General features: G+C 39.4%; 1 protein-coding gene across 2 annotated transcripts in view; it reads right to left on the bottom strand.

The window, feature by feature from the left end:
• The window catches only part of nlgn4xa (neuroligin 4 X-linked a), a 40,747-nt gene that overhangs the window by 5,931 nt on the left and 14,936 nt on the right, over positions 1 to 19,880 (bottom strand). The window lies entirely within an intron of this gene.

The raw sequence follows: 19,880 nt of genomic DNA, 5'->3' as shown, positions 1-19,880 counted from the left end.
GCAACTTTGGATATGACTGGGAGGCTTAATCAATGACCTGAAAACAAAGATTTAAGGACAAATTCAATGAAGGGAATACTTGAATGTGCAACTTTTGTATAAGTAGCTCACTACAAATGTGTCCAGGGGACAAAATGATGACAACGTGAGGTTGTCTGGCTTGCTGGCATGCTCAGCCATAATCTTTCACAACTGACAGACAAACTTGCCCAAAGCGATTAAAAAGGCTGCCCTGGGTTGAATATTGGCCCGAAGGCTTGGCTGGCAATGCCTGGCGACAAAAGTCTTTCCCCGTGAGCCTACCAAAACTACAGCCTCAATTAAAACTGAAAGGGCTACCAGGTTGGAAAGAAATATGAGAATAGGCAGGAGAGACGTAGCCTGTGGCTGAATGACTGAGAGCAGCTTCAAGTTTGTCAACGCAAGGTTCAGGGATGATAGCAAATGGGCGGGTGAGAATAACATAGCCTCTGGCAGCCTTCTCTAGCCTGCGGTGCGACCACCGATCCTGACCGCGCTCACTCTTGTATTCCAACTCCACTCGCTTGAACCACTTGCTTTTTGTACCTTCTCAGCTTCCTCTCTCACCTCTTTGCAAAAGTGTTAAGACTTATGCCCACAAGGCACTTCTGGAAATGTGTAAGGATGCGAAAATCAAAAATAGACTGTGGCAACTGACGCATCGCCGCAGTTCAGTGAGGAGTTCTTCAAGTTCAGTCTTCAGCTTTTTGCAAGCATCATCCCAAAACCTTACTTTTGGCTTGGTGGTCCAAATTATTTCTCAGTGTACATGTAGTTAAAACATCTTAATATCTATACGCTTACTGCATGGCAAAGTGGGCACAACGGTAAGATCATACTCATTATAATAATAATTATAATTGGGATATTCTCCATGAAAACTCATTTGGAGACAGTGTGCCAAAACAACAGGGGAGTGCTGCAAGAGCAAAATGGAAGGACAAATTATCTTCGTTATTATCACGCTTAAAAGGTTTCGGTATCATATCAATACGCAAAAACAAAATAAAAAATGACACTACATAACAAGTGTCTATTGTACATGAGATACCACACGGTAGGTAACACCATGCAACATTTTTTCGTCTGCATGTTTAGGCTAAGATTGTATGAATAACATTAAAAGGAATGATTTATGGTAATATTGTATGAATAACATTAAAAGGAATGAAACAACAATTGTGTGGCCTGACTTGATGTTGCAGTAGATTGGGTCACAGTAGGACAGTAAATAAAGAAAAGGCAGTACAGTAAATCTCTTACTAGTGTACCATTTTGTAATGATGATGTTATTAATTAAGTTTGTGCACAGCAGTTCCTGGTTATGGAGGCTCAGCCCACTCTAATGAGGACAAATGACATAGAAATGAACGGCTGGAGGAATATTTAATTAGTTTTTCTTACTATCCAAATGCTGAAATTAGGTATACTGTAAAATGTTTTTACAGTAAATTACCGGCAGCTGTACTGTTAAATTACGGTAACACGTTTTAAATATTTCTGGTACAGAATTGTATTGATGCTGCTGATTTTACAACTAAACAGCGGGGTTCCTTGTCCATCTAGCAATAAAGCGGGTTTGAAAAATATAGATAATTAGGAACTTTATAATAATCTTCAAATTCTCAAGCAAATGGATAACCAACAGGCTTTAACAGACTAGTTTACAATGCTCCACATCACCATTTCGAGCTTGTACGGTGAAAAAAAGTCCATGTTGTTGATGAATCAAGTTCAAACTGTAACATTAGTTTCTATTACAAAAAAAATGCTGTTGTCAATGCCAGTCAACAAAAGCTGTGGAGGATTTGGCTGCAAAACAACTTTAATTGGACAGAAAACAGGAATGGAATTGAAGAACCTGACTGTTTTTCATTAACCAAACCCATTTCAAGCCAGTCCCTTTTTGGAGTGTATATTGAGAATTTCAGAGAATATTCTATTCTGTGTACAGAAAAATAACATCTATGGTGAATGAGATTCTCAGCAAGAGACTTGGCTCAACTCACAATGCACCATTCCAGCCCATTCTGCAGCTGGGGTTATTTATTCTCCTGAACTACCACCGTTTCCCTCTGACACTAATGAGATGTAAATAACATTGGAGATAAGAGAGCCTGGCTTATGATGTGGCACCAAAGACAGAAAATCATTGTTAGCGTTTTTTTATAACACAAAAAAAAGGTAGTGCCATTTGCACTTAATCTCCACGTGATAATAAACAAAATCATCGTCAATTATCCGGCAAAACTTGAATAAAGCTTTCTATCTCCTCACAGGAGAAAATGTGACACAGAGCAGTGTGCGTGCGTCACTCCTTTCTTGAATGTTCTGAACAAAATATGACCCAGGGACTGTAATTTCCTTTATTAAAGCAAAAAAAAAAAACTTCTGATGATAGCATATTCATCTTGGCGTCATTTGAATATAACAGGGAGATTGCTCATCATCCATGCAGAGGCCTTCCTCCATCACACTATTCGAGTGAGAGACAGCACACTCTGACAACATGACGGTTATACTAGTTAATTGTGCTCTGTGTCCAGAAGATAATTCCCCCCATAGCTGAACGTTGAAATGTTAATTAACAAAGGGAAAGACAGGGAAGGCAAGTGTGAGATATGATGAGCAAAGCCAGCTCAGCTCCAACAGTCAGTGAGCGTTGACGCCAGACCAGCAACGCTGTAATTTGGAAGTGTTGCTACCCGCAAGAGACCTCGGGACACGCCTGTTTTTATATAACATAATCTCCTGCGTGTCATGTTCCTGTTTCTCTGCCTGCCCGTCTGCTGCTTTGTTTTTTTCCTTTCCAGTCTCCTGGCTGAGCGTTGGTGGGCGGAGCCTGCTGTGTCTCACCTGCTGATCATCGGACGAGTATTTCAAGGCAGCAGAAGCCAAAGGGAAGATGCCGCATTTTTGGTTTTGCTTTTCATCATCGTCCCTAAATTTGTCTTTGCGCAATACTCTGAAATAGTTTGCCAGTGACACTTAGCGTTTGCTCAGCTGTTCTTGCATGCAGAGTTGGCCCTACTCAGCCTTCTACATACACTTGGAAATTAAATAGAACGTTTTTTAAACACCTCGCCCAATTTAAAATAGAATTTTAAATATTTTAATTATTAGCATTTTGACATGAGACAGATCATTATACGTATGTGCTGCTCTCATACACCGCTGCTGTTCATTCTGCTCTGTTTCATTGCTTAATGTATTCAGTATGCACATACTGTAGATATTTTTGGATCTCCCCAGGATAGCTGCTAGGCACCAGCTTGGGGCTACTCAACGGGACTGCGGGGAGATTTTTTAAAATGAGACTCGCGGGAATCGCAATCATTCCAAAGTTCTAACAGATAAGAAGTAGCTCTGTGAAGAAAAAAAACCTGTTAATTCTGCACACTTAATGTTTGCAACAATGCAGGTGTACATGTAGATAAAGCTGAGTTTAATAGTCTGGGTGTTCTTTTCGAATAGATTATACACCATGCTTTTGTGTGTGTCTGTCATTTAATCTGAGCATCTTTGATGTTTCACTTGTGTTCCAGTAACAAGGAAAAGTTGTCTGTTTACTTTTGACAGCGCTGGATGTTCTGCATCAGATCAGAAGAAACAAGAACAAGTTCATCTGCTGATCTAGGGCAAGCCTGTTTTTCACACATACACACATCTACACTTGTATGCTTGAACTCTGCATGTGCAATAAAACTAGGACTAGACTAAAACCAGGTCAGGATTTTAAAATTCAATGTTTTTGTAACTTAAACAGACCTCTGCGTCTCACAGTCTAAAAACCGCGAAGAGTGACACAACACATTGACAGAAAATATGTATTGATGTTTTGACACAGCCACCGCAGGCATTTTGGATTGAATAAATCCAAAATTTGTGTTCTTACTTTGCTGAAGGTGTCACAATACCTTATTGTCAGGATGTTGGCAGAGGAACACCAATGTAGCAAAACAAAGGTGTATCTTTGGTTCATGTGTTTGTCAAAACAAGCAGAAACTACAAGGCGTGCACACAAACACAAAATCAGGCGTGAAATCGTTTCTTCACTCAAAAATCATTTTTAATTTACTTTATCGAATTTACTTTTATAGCTGAAAAAGGAAAGAAACATTTTCAATGCACACTTATTTTTGTATTGGAGCCAGACGTCTGACCTTTGAAACACAATCAAATGCATGAAAACCGCTTAAAGATTTGCTGAATAAGGATTTTCTTTTGTGTGCTCATGAATAGGTTTCAATAGAAATAAATGAGCCAAGTTAGGGTTCAAGCAAGTTCTGGCATATACAAATATTGAAAAATATTGAACGAAAAGTCTAAATCAGCTATGTGCCTATCTGTTTGTTTTTCATTAGTGCAGCTGGAAATCACAAAATGGGTTATTATCTATTTCTCGTTTTCTTTTTGTTTTTTGCGGTAGAACAAATATTAAGCAAACAAATTATTATTTTGGTTTTGTTTTGAAAAATCAATGATCAGGATTCAGGTCAATTATACATAAATTGAATGCTACAAAAATTAGAAATGTCCTAACCTACCAGCAGAAGGGCATGGGAACTCAATACTATGACTGAAAGTGAAATCTGTGACAACAGCTGAAGTAGACATGCGTGTGTTGAGTAGGGGGGCAGGGGGTGGGCTGCCTGCTTAGGTGTTAAAGTAAAAATATACGCGATTTGAAAGTAAAGAAATTTGTATTTGGTAGATTGCATGGTTGTAATTTGCTTCTTATCAGTAATATTAATACTGTCAAAAGGCTGCTACGATTTGAATGGTGCCACATTTGTAGTAGGATGATGAGCAGAATTGAGTATGATGATATGCTCGAGAAAATAAAAACGACAGCGCTGACTTGTCTGGTATTTTGGCGGAATGGAACAAGACACACTGGCAATTAAGTAATTTCTTCATTGAACAAATGGGAGCCTCAGTATCGTGTGTGTGTGTGCTTACACAGCCACAACAGTCTGGCATCTCTCCCTCATGCTGCTCACCAGCCTGACCGCACACTGCTGTGGGACGGCATCCCATTCTTCTAGCAGCATTCTCGCATGTCAGCCAACGTGGTTGCGTTAGTCACTTTGCCACACACAGCAGGCCCAAGCTGATCTGACAAATGTTCAGTCGGGTTGAGGTCAGGACTGCAAGCAGTCATTCTATCCTTTGTCTACTCCCAAATTTGGGAACCAGTCTCGGATGGGTGGCGGTGAGGGGTTGTCATCTTGGAGGATAAGGTTCAGAATACTTCTGCAAGGTTTGACATTGGTATGTGGTCATAAATAATTAACCAACAAAATGTTTCATTCGGAACAGGCTCCAGCACCCCTGCGGCACTGGTGGAATAGTCAGCAATGGAGGATGAAAGTTTTTCTTAATCAGACCATTATAGAGTTTTTCCTTTGAGCCAATCAAGAACTTTATAAAAAGTGGCAATTTCTGGCATGTTCAATAAGTGCGGCTGTATATGGTGGGATTCCCTGGGTGCAGTCATTGTAACCAAATAATAATAACTCTTGCAAGACGATACAGAATAAGTTGACACATTTTATCATTAACATAGAGAGAAGTCAAAACAGTTTGAAAGGAAAAGAATTGGAGGAGAAATGAGAACAAAATGCCAGCGTTCTTAATGACTATATTATGCTGTTATTTTATGGGAGAGCCAGGGGGCGAGTTTCAACTTAAAATTGTTGCTAACCTCTCATATACCATTTATTAGCACAGTAACTTGTAATGTCTCATTTATTAGCCTTTTGGCAAGATGCTTGAATAATTCTCTCAGTCGATACTTTTTAAACTTATGGATAGAACAGGGTTCCTACATTATCTACATTAAGGCAAGTACAAGTCAAGACTTATGACTTTTTGATTCAATTTAAAATTGAATGGAAGATGCACTTGACATTGTTCTTAATGCTATTGTATTCAATCATTTTAAAAACTCTATTAATTTCAGTAATATGCAAAAAAAATGTATATATGAGCTATCACATCAATGTACCTTTTTTTGTGATGAAATCGTAGGTCTAGTAGTCTCTCATTAGATTACATGGGTTGCGTATCACTATACATGGCAGACCTGTTTCTGAGCTTGATGTCACAAATCATTAGTGAGATGAATAGAACTGACGCACACTCATTTAACATGCCAGACACACACACACAGTGCGTCTTCATCTCCACTGAACCCCCGAGGCTGTCTCACTGAGCCCTTAGGCTTTGATCGAACCCAGGTTAAAAACCACTGGTACAAATAAAGCAACTCGCCCAAAGAATTGTTCCTTGTAACAAAAAGTGATGGTAAAGGAACTGCTTGGATTGGACAAACAAGAGTTAAGTACTTTGAATTACAACATGCCATTTAACCAAGGGTATCTCTACATTTTATGGATGATGGTCTAAGCCCCTAGGAGATGTGAGTGAATGCAGCCTGCAATCACTCAATTAAACAAGCAGAAAAAGACTCATACTACAGTGTAAACCTTTAGTCAGCATTACATTTGTTGTGTTATTTGAGTCTCTTTGTACACAAATAGAGGAAGTGTATGTACAGCATTAACCACAAAAAATCATACACATTGCTGCACTGTATAGAAAACTATGCAAAGAAGGTCACTGCATTGGCACAAATTGAGCCAAGCTCATCATTTTCAATAAATCAATCTAACAATATGGAGAAAGTTTCCCTTTGAAAAGGTCATAATGCAAAATTAAATGAAATTAATTACTACAATCACCAACGACTTATTTGGTGGAAGAATGTTATAAAATGTCGTCTGATTTAAAGCTGGCAAATTCTGTTGTGACTCAGTGTGTAGGGACTAATCCTTTGTTTAATTGTTTGCTCCAAAATACTTTTGAAGTCACAGGGATTACATTTGGGTGTAGATGTACCATAAATCACTCAATGATATTTAAATTAAATAAGAAACATCGTGTGGAAATATCTAGGACAGGATCATTTGGCTTGTCTTTATCTAGTCTGTCTCCACTTTCTAGTCATGACTTAAGTAATATCACGTCTTAAATGATGCACCTTGCCAGAAATGTTTTATTTTCCAAAACCATCTTGAGCTGTATATGCTTTCTAGGCAGTCTGCATCAAACATATTCTGTGAAATCTTTTAGTCTCACATTTCCAGACGTCGCTTTCCTTGTTACTCTCTCAATTCATGCCCTGATTCCTATTGTTCAATATGAACGGATGACTGACATTGTTAGTCCATTATTGCTGCTTTAATTATCCTCTGATGACGTCGTAGTAAATGAGCTCAGCTGTTCTATGGTGTGAATTTATGCTCTGAATCCACTCACTAACCACTTTCGGGTTAATGTAAACACCCTGGAGCTTTATAGACTAATTGACAAGCTAGTTAGTAGTAGTATGGGACTTTGTGCTGTTAGGCAGGAGCTAAGTCATTTTTACTACCTGCAGTAATGAAGGCAAACTTTCTTGAAAAACGTTCTTTAGTCGAGCCTCCTGGTTCTTTTTATCTTTCCTGCCTCTAATCGCCCGGTGTGCTGAGGCAAGCAATGCGTTAGTCCCCCTAAAATAGGCCTGATGATGTCATTGCTGCCTAATGTTTGACCCCATATCAACGTAACCTTGTTTGACATAACCTTTCGAGTCCATAGGGCTATTTTCCGAGACATACAAACAAGCTGAAACGAAGCTTGGTTGAAAACGACACAGGTTGGACTCTTCAAGGAACATAACCTTCACTGCAATCCTCTGTTGAGAGGTGTTCAAAATCAATATTGTTTTTGTTTGATAAATACGTAATCCTGGGCAGTGATGGTTGTGTAGTCACGAAAGAAGCGCTGTTGTCAAGAGCATTTATGTATTTATCGGTCTGCTAGGAAATAAATACTGAAGGACATATATTCATGAAAAAAAAATCAATTTCTATTTGGGTGGATGTAAATATTTCCGAGGGGGCCTTTTATAAAGGTTGTTCTTATGTTTACAATGTGATTAATTCATTGACGGAAATCAATAAATACTTCAAATTGATCCATAGGTATATGTGTGCATATTTTCAAATGTGGCAAATTTCAATAAATAAAGGAAGGTCATCCATAAAAAAAGGGAGCATTCATGTGCCGGGGACATATTTCTCTGCAGTGAGCCGCACTCAACTGTGGCAAAGTGTGATTGGTTACACATCCATTCAGCCGGGACGCTACCCTAGTGATCCACCAGCGTATGGTAATTAAATTCTGCAGAGCTAATTAGAATCTATTTGACATCCATGGGGAGACATTTGCACAGCTTGCAGAGCTGCACAAACAACTCACAGGCACAAGCAGCCATGTGCATTGCAGCCATTTTAAATAGGGAAAGATGCTGTTACAGCACACAAGGTATATTGTTAGTTAGCTTCAAGTAAATAAAAGTTTGGCATCATTTCGTGCGGGCCAGGACGATTTATTTTCCCAGAAACTATCGCGATAAAACAATAAAGGGGGTGATTGCTTAGTGAAGGTACGAGACGACACTGCTATACTACAGGTATGGGACAATCGTGATTAGGTACGAAACTTGTTCATGTAATATGTAGTGACTCTTAATTCACGTTTCCTCAACGACACTGTTTTTTGTGTAATCATGATACTGTTCTGCAGACACATTTTCAAATAGGTTCCTAATAGAACCAGCAAGGAGTTTTGAGACTCTGGTCATGTGGTGGTTGTTTTTTTTTTTGTTTTGTTTTTTTGGACCAGTTGGAGTTTATGGAGGTATCACGGGGGCGCTCAAGAAGAAGGAAATTGCAATAATCCATCAGAAGCGACAAGGCTGTGACCAAGGATGGCAGTGGAACGAGGAATGAAGGAGGGGGGACGGCGATTAATATTATGGAGATTAATAGATGCACATCATGTGATGTTATTTACGAAATCCCAAAATGATAAGGTGCTGTTGAACATGAATCGTAAAACTCAACAAGAAGGATTTTACTTTTCTCGTTTAACAACACTGGCATTGAATAAGAATTTGACTAATTGCCAATGGAAACGAGATAGTGTAAGGCCAGAGGACACAGCCTCGGGGCACAAACTTGTTGTGGACTGCACCATTATCGTGGCTATTGTTTTCATGGTTGGAACTTCAGTAGTGAGAATGTACGGCGACAGTGAAAAGGGAGAGCAGAACAAGTTTGAAGCAAAGTTGTCAAGAGAGGCTCCAGCTGACAGGTAGAAGTTTTCACTTCACAAATGATGACTGAGATTTCTCTGGCAGAGGGAAGAGAGTGACAGAAAGTGACAGAAGAGAATGTTCAGTATCAGAGCGGGAGTGAGGCAAACTGCTGGAAGGGAGTTGCTGATGCATCTTAAAGATGTTTGCAGTTTAAGGGCATAGAGTCTATCTTCTGTCTGAGCACTGAGATTGAGGAACTGAAGTTGTCTCTACTGCCTTCGCTTCATTAAATCATCACTGTTTCATTGATAAGAACCCAATTGCCAAGCCAGTCTTGTCTGTAAAAAGCCTCCTTTTCAAATGTAAGGTTTTTGGGAGCTAAAAATGAGAGCAAGATAATAATTTCACCCCCCCCAGCATTAATTAAACCTGGGATGTGGCTAATGTAGAAGCTATTTAAATGCCACAGATAAACCCCAAATAAAATAAAAGTTCAAATGTTCTAAAATGGCATCGAGTTGCTGGATTGATGTTAGTCCGCCTGCTGGCTACTGTTGAGGTGTCTTCGGTGCAAAGTATACATTCAATGTAAATTTCTCCTTGAGTATCTAAAAAATATCTTTAAGGTTTTATGCTAACTCTGACACCACCCAAAGCATGATTCTGCTATTACCGTCCTTCACATATTGTGGCAAGCATACCATTTGGGATTATGGCCCAAAAACGTCATCTTTATTTCATGGGACCACAACGACGACACTTAAACATAAATGTGTTAGCAGTTGAACATGGTTGTGTAGACTTCTTTTTCTCCTCTGAATGTTGAAGTCATGCATTCCTTTTGTGGTAGATAAAAGAGTGGATGTCTGAATAAGAGATGCAATCAAGGCAAAATGTTCTTCTACACTGTCAAATGAATAACTTGACGTTTTATTAAGAATAAAAAAGGAGGCAAAGCTCCTAAGGCATAGGATTCAGTGAATGTCCATTGCCGTCAGAGCAGTTGTCAGATCTGACCATGTGTCATTCCCAAATAGCGTCTTCCGCCTCCGCTCTTTCATTTGCAACCGCGATGGGCCGGCCCGGGGCCGGCCTGCTGCTGCTCCAACACCCACATCATTAAAGTGTTATCATCATGGACATGTGATGGCACGCATTCAAACACAGCCTGTTAGGAACTGACAAGGCTGGCAAAGAATATCTGACAAAGCGCCTACTAAATATTCAGAATGAAGGAATCGCAAGCAAGCCTGTGAGTCTGCTCTCGCTCTCTCCCCACATAGCCTTTCTCCATCACTGAGTAGAGCTGGAATGGCAGCCCCCTACTTGCATTTTCAAATTGCTTCCCAAACTTAGCCAGCCATGGCAGATCTGCACTGGCCAGAGGACGGAACGAGGGCAAACGCAGAGGTACAGGTTTCCAAAATGAAATGTTTCGGTGCATCATGTCTTCAGAAAGTAAGCCGTTTGAACAGAATCTTGGCAATGGATACACACCAACAGCGAGGTTACCCCTGCAAGGACGGGAATAATTACGAGTCCACTTGAATTCATTTTCATCTAGCAGGAGGCCAGGAGGACATGTAAAGTCACACGGCTGAACCACTGCCACTGACATCTGCAGACAATATAGAGTCATGTTTTTGGATTGTCGAAGAGAGCTGGAGTAGGACCCACACAGGCAAAGGGAGAAGACGAAAACTCCACTCTGAAAAGTCTGATTCGAAAAGAAGAAAGACGGCAATGCTAAACACTTGTCCACTTTTCTGCCCCATTTCCTTTATTTCTTCACTTATTCGTCTAGACTATCTTAAACAGCATATATTTGTCTCAGTACTTTTGAGACGTTCATTGACTAAATTATTATGAATGTATCAAATTAATTCCAATTTGTGTTTTTTACCTTTTGTCACACTCCACCGTGGCTTTACGTGTTAACCCTTAATTTCCATCTAATTGAATTAGGTTTTAGCAGTAACTGAATATTTTTATCTCTGGTTTTATTATGGCAAGCTTTCCCAGTAATAAAAAAAATACATTGTGGGACATTAAATTCATGGGAACTACAATCACTTAAGGGGCAAAGAAATTTAAAGCGAAAAAGAAATGTATAAAATTGTTTACAAGCTTTGGATGCCCTCAGAGAACACCACTTGCAAGCGAGATTGTATTTTGCTTATTCCAAATTAGGACAGCATACAAAAATTGTGTTACTTTAAGGTGACATTACTACAGGGGTAGTGAGGTTGGGGCGCTCCAGGGCGTGACAGTTGGTCTGAGTAGGAGACAGCGAGGGGGACAGTGATGGAGTGTGAGCAGCTTCGACACACATTGCCGTCACGTCCTCGCAGTCATTTGTATTCTAGGCAGATGTCCTGCCTCAAACCCAGGAGTGTTTGCAGATTTGTGCTGCAGCAAGCGATAACATAGTACTGGGGATGGCATGAATCACTTTACACTCCTTCACTTTTGGAGATGAAACGCTATGAACATTTCACAACACGAATGTACTGATCAAAATGATACCAATATTATCACAATATTTAAGATGTGGGAACCTAAAAGAATTGCAGCGGGTTTTAATTGGGCAAAAAGTCAAGTAAAAAGTAACAAACATTCATGCAAGGAAGAACCCACGAAGTTAAAGTTAAAATTTTAAACGGTTATCGAAGATGCAACAGGAATGACCACACCAGATGGGAGAACTCAAACGACATCAATTGAAGAATTTAAATGTTAAGGCAGATAATATCTCATTTTCTGTGAATGTACAAAATGAGTTGAATTATTTCTAATTTCCAAATTGATGTATTGAAGGTACAGCCGGCACTTTCAGACACAGGATGCTTTTGGAGCCCCCCCCCCCGGCCGCATCTCCTTGAATTGGAATTGGAACTTGAAATTTGGAATACAATTAGTTTTTTCTTAAATTGATAGTCCGGGGTAGGCAATTGAGAAAAGATTCTCATTTGCAATGCCGATTTGCTTTACCGTTAAATTTCATGACATAGTCTCTCTTAGACATTATCACAAGATGGATATTTGCCAATATAGTTGACAGTTCCCTTTTATGCTCACTTTCAAGCACAATTAAATCGTCATTAGCAGCAACCGCAGTGAGTTGGCAAAGACATTTTTGATAACGTACAGAATTAATTAAGTGTGTGATGACGTAAATATGTAGCAAGATACATTTGGCGCTTGTCAGTTTCTAAAATAAGTTTTTAGCAAGGTTTTGCAGGAGTAGGAATTGCTAAATGGAACGATGTCGCTAGTAGGCGTGGCTCCGTTTTGTCGAAATGGCGCTTGGCGACTTTTGCATTGGAACTCCTCAACTATCCTTCTCATACGCTAACGTTCTTTGATTAGAATTGATACTATATTTGATCACAGTTTCAGCGTTGCATCCCTATTCTCTTTTCTACAACAGCATTGAGCAGAACTGCTTAGGCTAGAACTAGGTCACAAGGCATTATTAAATCCTCTTGTTCAACAGCTGCCCTTATACACACATGCGGGCACAACACACACTCACACCACAAGCCACGACTGTCACCCGCACTGCATACCATCTGTCCTCCAAACTCGGCATTATCAAATCCATTGGTGATACAACAGGTCAAGGAGAATGTACTTGAACCAGCCAGCTGAAAAGGCCTTTTTGACATTCATTATGCTTGCTTATTATCAGTAGAGTTCTTGCTTTATCAGACAATAGGTATAAAATGTTGCTCGCTCTATCTGACTGTAGTGTCCGGTAACAGTATATAGGGCATATAAACCCAGTATTTTACCATTTGTCAATAATCGTTGATAGAAGATTCAAAATAACCAGCTCAGTGGCCTAGTGGTAGAGTGTCCGCCCTGAGACTGGAAGGTTGTGGGTTCAAACCCCGGCCGGGTCATACCAAAGACTATAAAAATGGGACCCATTGCCTCCCTGCTTGGCATTCAGCATTAAGGGTTGGAGTTGGGGGGTTAAATCACCAACTGGTTCCCGAGCGCGGCACCGCTGCTGCTCACTGCTCCCCTCTCCCCCAGGGGATGGATTAAAATCACACGGGGATGGGTTAAATGCAGAGGACAAATTTCACCGCACCCAGGTGTGTGTGTGACGATCATTGGGACTTTAATCTTTAATCTTTAATAATGATGTTGTTCAAGTCACTACACACAACTTAATTTATCAACAAAACTTAAAAAAATGAAATCTGTTATCCAAACTTCAAGCGTGAACAGAAGATACTAGGAAGCTGAATGTATTTCTTGTAAATTCAGATATAAAGGAAAAGGACCTTGATTCCCAGAAGCAAGGTCTCCCAAGAAATGGTTTTTCGAAAATGACTTTGTGCTTCAGTCAAACAGCATGGTCAACAATTTAAAAGGCCTTTTTGACATTAATCATGCTTGCTTATTATCAGTAGAGTTCTTGCTTTATCAGACAATAATAACTCCTTAGGTATAAAATGTTGCTCGCTCTATTTGACTGTAGTCGGTGTGCCATGTAGTGTCCGGTAACAGTATATAGGGCATATAAACCCAGTATTTTACCATTTGTCAATAATCGTTGATAGAAGATTCAAAATAATGATGTTGTTCAAGTCACTACACACAACTTAATTTATCAACAAAACTTAAAAAAATGAAATCTGTTATCCAAACTTCAAGCGTGAACAGAAGATACTAGGAAGCTGAATGTATTTCTTGTAAATTCAGATATAAAGGAAAAGGACCTTGATTCCCAGAAGCAAGGTCTCCCAAGAAATGGTTTTTCGAAAATGACTTTGTGCTTAAGTCAAGCAGCATGGTCAACAATTTATGTGAGGTTGGAGAACTGATCATTTATTTCTGTGATGATGGACACTTCTGACATTTTCTTGTTTAGCCTCTGCAATGACTGAAGTTGGATTCTTTTGTTTGATCTCATTCTTTTTCCCGGTGATTATTGAAAGCTAAGACAGTTCTCATTGTTCAGTGTGACTTCTGTGATGATGGACAGGTAGTATAGATTTGTCTTTTAGTTTGATTCTTTTGTTTGATCTCATTCTTTTTCCCGGTGATTATTGAAAGCTAAGACAGTTCTCATTGTTCAGTGTGACTTCTGTGATGATGGACAGGTAGTACAGATTTGTCTTTTAGTTCGCGCTTTGTAACTACAGAGCCATTTTACCCGTTTTACTGTGATGATTTAGTGATCCATTAGTTAAGCAGACAAATTTGTCACTAACTCTTTCCTTTTCCTTGTCGAGCTGTCGACAACAGCCCAGCTAAATGTATTGTTCCTTTTCCCATTTCTATTGCAGTAGGTGCATGTGCTTGCCGACAATGAAGCCTGCTTTAACTCACTTAATGATCGTATTAGCTTTGCATAAGACTGCCAATCACCATAGCACATTCATTGTTCAGAAAGTTGCTATTTCTCCTCTTTGATTTTCTTCCTCTCTGTCTCTCTTCTCTCCTGTCTCACAACTCAACCGTTCAAGAGAGAGTTTCAAGTCTGTTCAAGTTTTTCTTTTCTTCAGACAGTTTTTTATTGTCTCTGTGTGGCTGATAAAAAAACGCATACTATTATTTTAATTTTGTTTAGTGGTTAATTTCCCCTAAATCCTTGTTTTTTATTCCGTGTTTTAATTGAGTTATTTTTCAACAATTGTGGTTTTATTTTGGGTACTTACTATTTTCTTACCAGTTTGAGCTTTTATTTAAAAAAAAAAAAAAAGGGGGGGGATATTAAGTGCTTACTCTCATGTCTCACTTTCAGTAAGCTTCAGGTTTAAGGAGAGGCATGTGACAGATATGGGATCACAACTTTTTTTTTCTTTTTCATTACACTTACAGAATAAAACCCTACTCTGGGTCCATGTCTGTTGTGCACCGGAACATCTTGCGCTCAGACTGCTTTGGCTACACCCGTACCCAAATGCCCCAGCTCTCCACATGTATTGTAATGCACGCACACACTGTATCACAGTGTATAACATCAATACCACTGTCTTCTTCAGCGCGCACTTCACATTAGCATGACCATTCTTGGCCATGACTGTTGGAAGAGCTATGCAGATGGAAGTGACCATAAAAGAAGAGAATGCAGTTGAAAGGAAGGAGCTGTGGGGAAGTATGGAATGCTAAACCAACATCTTTCTTAGATTAAACCTCAGTTCACTGATCATACATCAGATTGGAGGCTTAGCCCTCATGCGATAGTATATGGAGCTTTCACCGAAGGCATGTTTGTGGTAGTGTAGAGAAAAGTGGATCTGCATTTATCTTTTTTGCTTTTATATACAGCCTTTACCGTATCGTGGTAATGCATTGAGTAATGATAGACATCTATGTGAGTGTGGAATCTCTGGCATTAAGGAGAAACGGAAAAGCCAGGGTTTGTCACCTCATTCATCCAGAACTGAAGCGGGTGTTTATGAAAAAAATACCAAACTAAGATTTGGGCAAAAATTACCTTGAGGGGGATCATAATCAGTACAATGTGTAATTTAAAAATGAGGCAGCAGTTTTTGAGGCCCACCGTGCCCCTTTGCGTCTGTTAATGCCTTGTAAACAAGATGCAAAAACTGACGGCACTGAATAAGCAGTGTAACCACAAGAGCAGATCAGTCATCCTCACAGGAGCTACTCTCATAGCAGACGCTAATATGAACCCGCAAGGCTTTACAGCCGTGACACTAACACTTGCTGAAAAAGTCAAGGTGGCGCTCTAATTCTTTATGTTAACAAGAGATGACATTTGACTGTAAAAACTCCGACGCTGTCGCAATGCGGATATGCTGGCTGTTGGCACCCGGCCAGCCATATCACATAGCGTGATGTGTTCACGTGCCACCAACATCTGTATTTATGTTCCAACAAGGACCGAGTTCATTCTACACTACAGCACTGCAAAGCCATTATCCCGAAGCAGTTAATATAATCCCCGAGGATTATAATCATGTTAGCCTGGACTCCACACCTGCCACCTGCAAAATATGCAACAAGGAAGAATAGGACTATTGATTTGTTTTGTGCTTATGCTAAGGAAGGAAGGATGCTCTCCCTCGTTTGGGCAAATCTGAACTCAGTCATGCATAACCCACTTGTGTGGTAGCCTGTGATACAACCTGGCAACAAAAAGGATGCCCTCAGAAGCTGTTTGGATACCACAGCCGGGTATTTACTAGTGGGTGTGCACGGGGAAGATATTGAGGGGTGAATGTGTCGCCAGGAGAAAAAAAAAGTCCCTTTGGGAACCTTTATGTCACTGCTGCAAATTGAAAATACTACTATCTAGGGACTGTGTCAGTCTTTGGCTCCTGGAATCAGCCCATAGTGAATAGTAAGAATGTGAAACGGAAAATCTTGGAAACCTGTCGAGTTGTGTAAGCAAATGCATCAAGGTAATGTTACTCTTCAGAGGTTTGAGCTCATCAAACAGCATTTATTTCAAAGTCAAATGTTTTGCTAGCATTTAGTACGTATTTGTTATTTTAGTTCATACTTGGCATCTTAATGAATCTCAAAAGTCAACAATTCCTTTGCTCGTTGAACGTGCATTAAGCAAAAGACGAAGGAGATTTGCTTCAGCGTCTATTTGCTGTTTGGAAATTGTGGAAGAAAGACTTTGCTCTTCACAGTCACACCAGCGCTCACATTAAAAAAATTAGAGTAGGCATAACCATGAGGAATTGTAGTGAGGCCAGTGGCTTTGTTTGTTATTAAAATCATGGGGAAAAACATTAACGTTTAGTAAAGGTCCCGTTTTTTCCTGCCATAAAGGAAACGGAATGGAGTAATCCAACTGACCTCACTGTTCCAATACTTTTGTAGGGGCATGCATGTTGCAAACATGATCATCAAAATTGTTGATCCAGACATATTGAAAGGCTTTCCTTCAGTTCAACTTTGATTTTGAACTCATAGCTTGTGTACTCATAGCAGAGACAATATCCTTAAAAGGGAATCAGATCATATCTTAAATGTGATGTGCTCCAAAAAGCTTTGTACTCGCCTTCTGTCTGTGATTTGATAAACCCACTCGGCCTTGTAATGTGACAAAATGATAAATAAATAAAAAAAACAGTCATGATTCATGATGTGGATGGATCTCTAAACTGCAATAAAATATCAAACGGTGTCAATTTACCAGTACAGCATCAAAGAACATGGTACAATAAAACATCAAAATGGACTGAGAAACGTAAGCAAGCACACTATAAATGTTATATAAAATCTATTTGGGTCCTGTGTGTATATTTATGATGACACATTTATGGACTGTTGAAGAGCATGGCAAGAAAAAACAACTCTTAAGTGTTTTCCTTTTAGTTCCATATCCCCGCCCCTCACCGATTCTTGTGTGCAGCTTTGATGATAATGATGGATGTGGTTTGGATGATTGTTAGCCATTAAAACAAACATTACAGACAAATAACACCAAACAAAAATCTCATACATTTAAATGAAATATAACAGACAAACCCAAGCAGAAAAACTTGACCAGCAGGGACTGAGGTGCGCTGTTTTTTTTTTTTTAATCTCTTTCCCCCGACACAACAATTAAAAGATAATTGAGTCACACATCTTTGAAAAACTGCCAGTGTTGGAGAGTTCACACTAAGATTATTTCATAACGGAAAATTGAGACCTCTTGTTTGATCTGATAATGCATCTGCAAAGAACAAATCAAGATTTATATTGAGCTAAATGGTCGTTATGTGAGTACCCAGAAAAGGCAGGCAATCTACGTGTAAACAGACGTTGCACTTGCTCAGTTAATTCGACAAATGTATCTCGTTTTGCGTTAGCGGACCATATGTCAATTGGATATTTCAACCCAAGTCTCCTTGACCAAAAATAAGATTAAAAATAAGGTTAACAATTCTCTCGGAAAACTAATTTTCAGCAACATACATACTATATCCCCAAGTACCAGCCTACATTATTACATGTGGCTGTTATGCTGCCAATTTGAAAATCACCCTTTGGCTATGCATATTCAGCAATGCACACACACACACACACACACGAAATAAATGGCAAGGGAAAAAAGGTTTTTCAACTGCTATTAAAACTGCTTGTTTCTTGACCGCTGTGTCTAAATCAGACTAAATTAGCCAGCAAGTAAACTTCTCTCCACTGGGGACAATCATTCTTCACATATTCTCTGCGACACTTTGTGGCAGCAAAGGAGCACTTTCTCAAACATATTCAGGTTCGCTGTTGAGAAAAAAAAAAACGTTTCAGATCACGTGCATACTGTGCAATATATTTTTCACACTATATGTACAATATAGTAGTGCATATTAACAAGTTCTCTGCATATTTAATAGACACTGGTGTATATAATTTATCAAAATGTAATTACACATTCATTGTCATTATAATACTCGCACTAGCTTTTGGCCATTTATACCTTTTTTTTAATTGCCCTATAGGTAACACCTAAAATCTCTTTTATTCTAGCTCAGATTGCTGTAAATTTTTCGTGGGACCACACAAATGCTGAAAAGATGAACATTTTATTTTTCTTTGATTTAATAGGTGCTCCTTTTTTGTAATTGTAAATATTGGAATGACTTAAGTTGCGTGTCAACAAAACATTGCTCTCTCCATTTCCATTTTAGACATGAATGTTATTTCGCGTGTGAACACTTCCAAATGGAGCTGCAAAATTCCAGACCAGCCCGGTTCATTTGTTTCCCTCGCTCTGCTTCTACTAGCTCTACTTCCCAAGAAGGTTTGTTCCAAAATTTCAGTGTTTTCATGTCCGCCATTCAGATTATCAATCGATATAAACCACCCTTCTCCTTCGGAATAAAATCTTGATTGGAATGGGTCAGAATATTCCAAATGGGGTGTGTACATGAAACATTTTTATTTCAATCAGGCTTCGATTAGGAATAAATGTGTCTATGTTAATGTAGCCAGTGTATTTTTGGAGATTTTTTAAACCACAGTAAAGGCAGAAGTTTGTTTTCACTTGTATTTAATCAAACATTTAAGTTGCTGGTATTGGAGCAAGTGAGATAAGTGCAGTTGTGACTGTGTAGAGAGTTGGGGATGGTGAAGAAAAAGAGGATGTGACATCTTGCAGACAGAAATATTTGCAACATCCTATCATGACAGCCCTTCTTTCCACGTTAAAAGGCCTGGCCGGCTGTGTTGATGTACTCGGGGGGGGGGGGGTTCTATTGATGGAGTGGAGTAGCTTGCGCACACGAGCTCATGTGCGCTCCGGCCAGAAATGGAGTGCAATCTCCAGCCTCGAGCCCCCCAATGGCATCTGTATATTCACAGACACACTTGAGTGGCTGCGACTAAGCCAGTCATCTTGCCTTGCTACTGTTTATTGTTTCATATTACCACTTCTACCTCAGCTGTCATTCAAGACTGTCCAGCTGGCTATCAACTGAAAGGCCACAGATGAGTATGCTTTCAAAAATAAAATATCAATGTGGTATTTGCAGTGATGTCTAGAATATCTACAAACGTGCCCAAACTTGAAAATTCAATTCCAATTCACACTCATGTTCTTCTCGAAGCGACTTGGAACAGTGAGGCCGATCCCTTTACTTTTTTTCTTTAGATTGAAAACAACGGGAGAGGAGATTTAATTTATAGGTATTTATTTTGGGATCTAATAAACAAAAAAATACTATGACTTAAATCCAGGCATTCTGACTGGAGCATGTTATTACCTTGGCTTCGGGTCGGTTTTATA

The sequence above is a fragment of the Syngnathus acus genome, chromosome 2, assembly GCF_901709675.1.
Source record: "Syngnathus acus chromosome 2, fSynAcu1.2, whole genome shotgun sequence".
NCBI lineage: Eukaryota > Metazoa > Chordata > Actinopteri > Syngnathiformes > Syngnathidae > Syngnathus > Syngnathus acus.
Note: the sequence above shows the minus strand (reverse complement) of the source record. Positions and strands in the feature narration are given on the sequence as shown.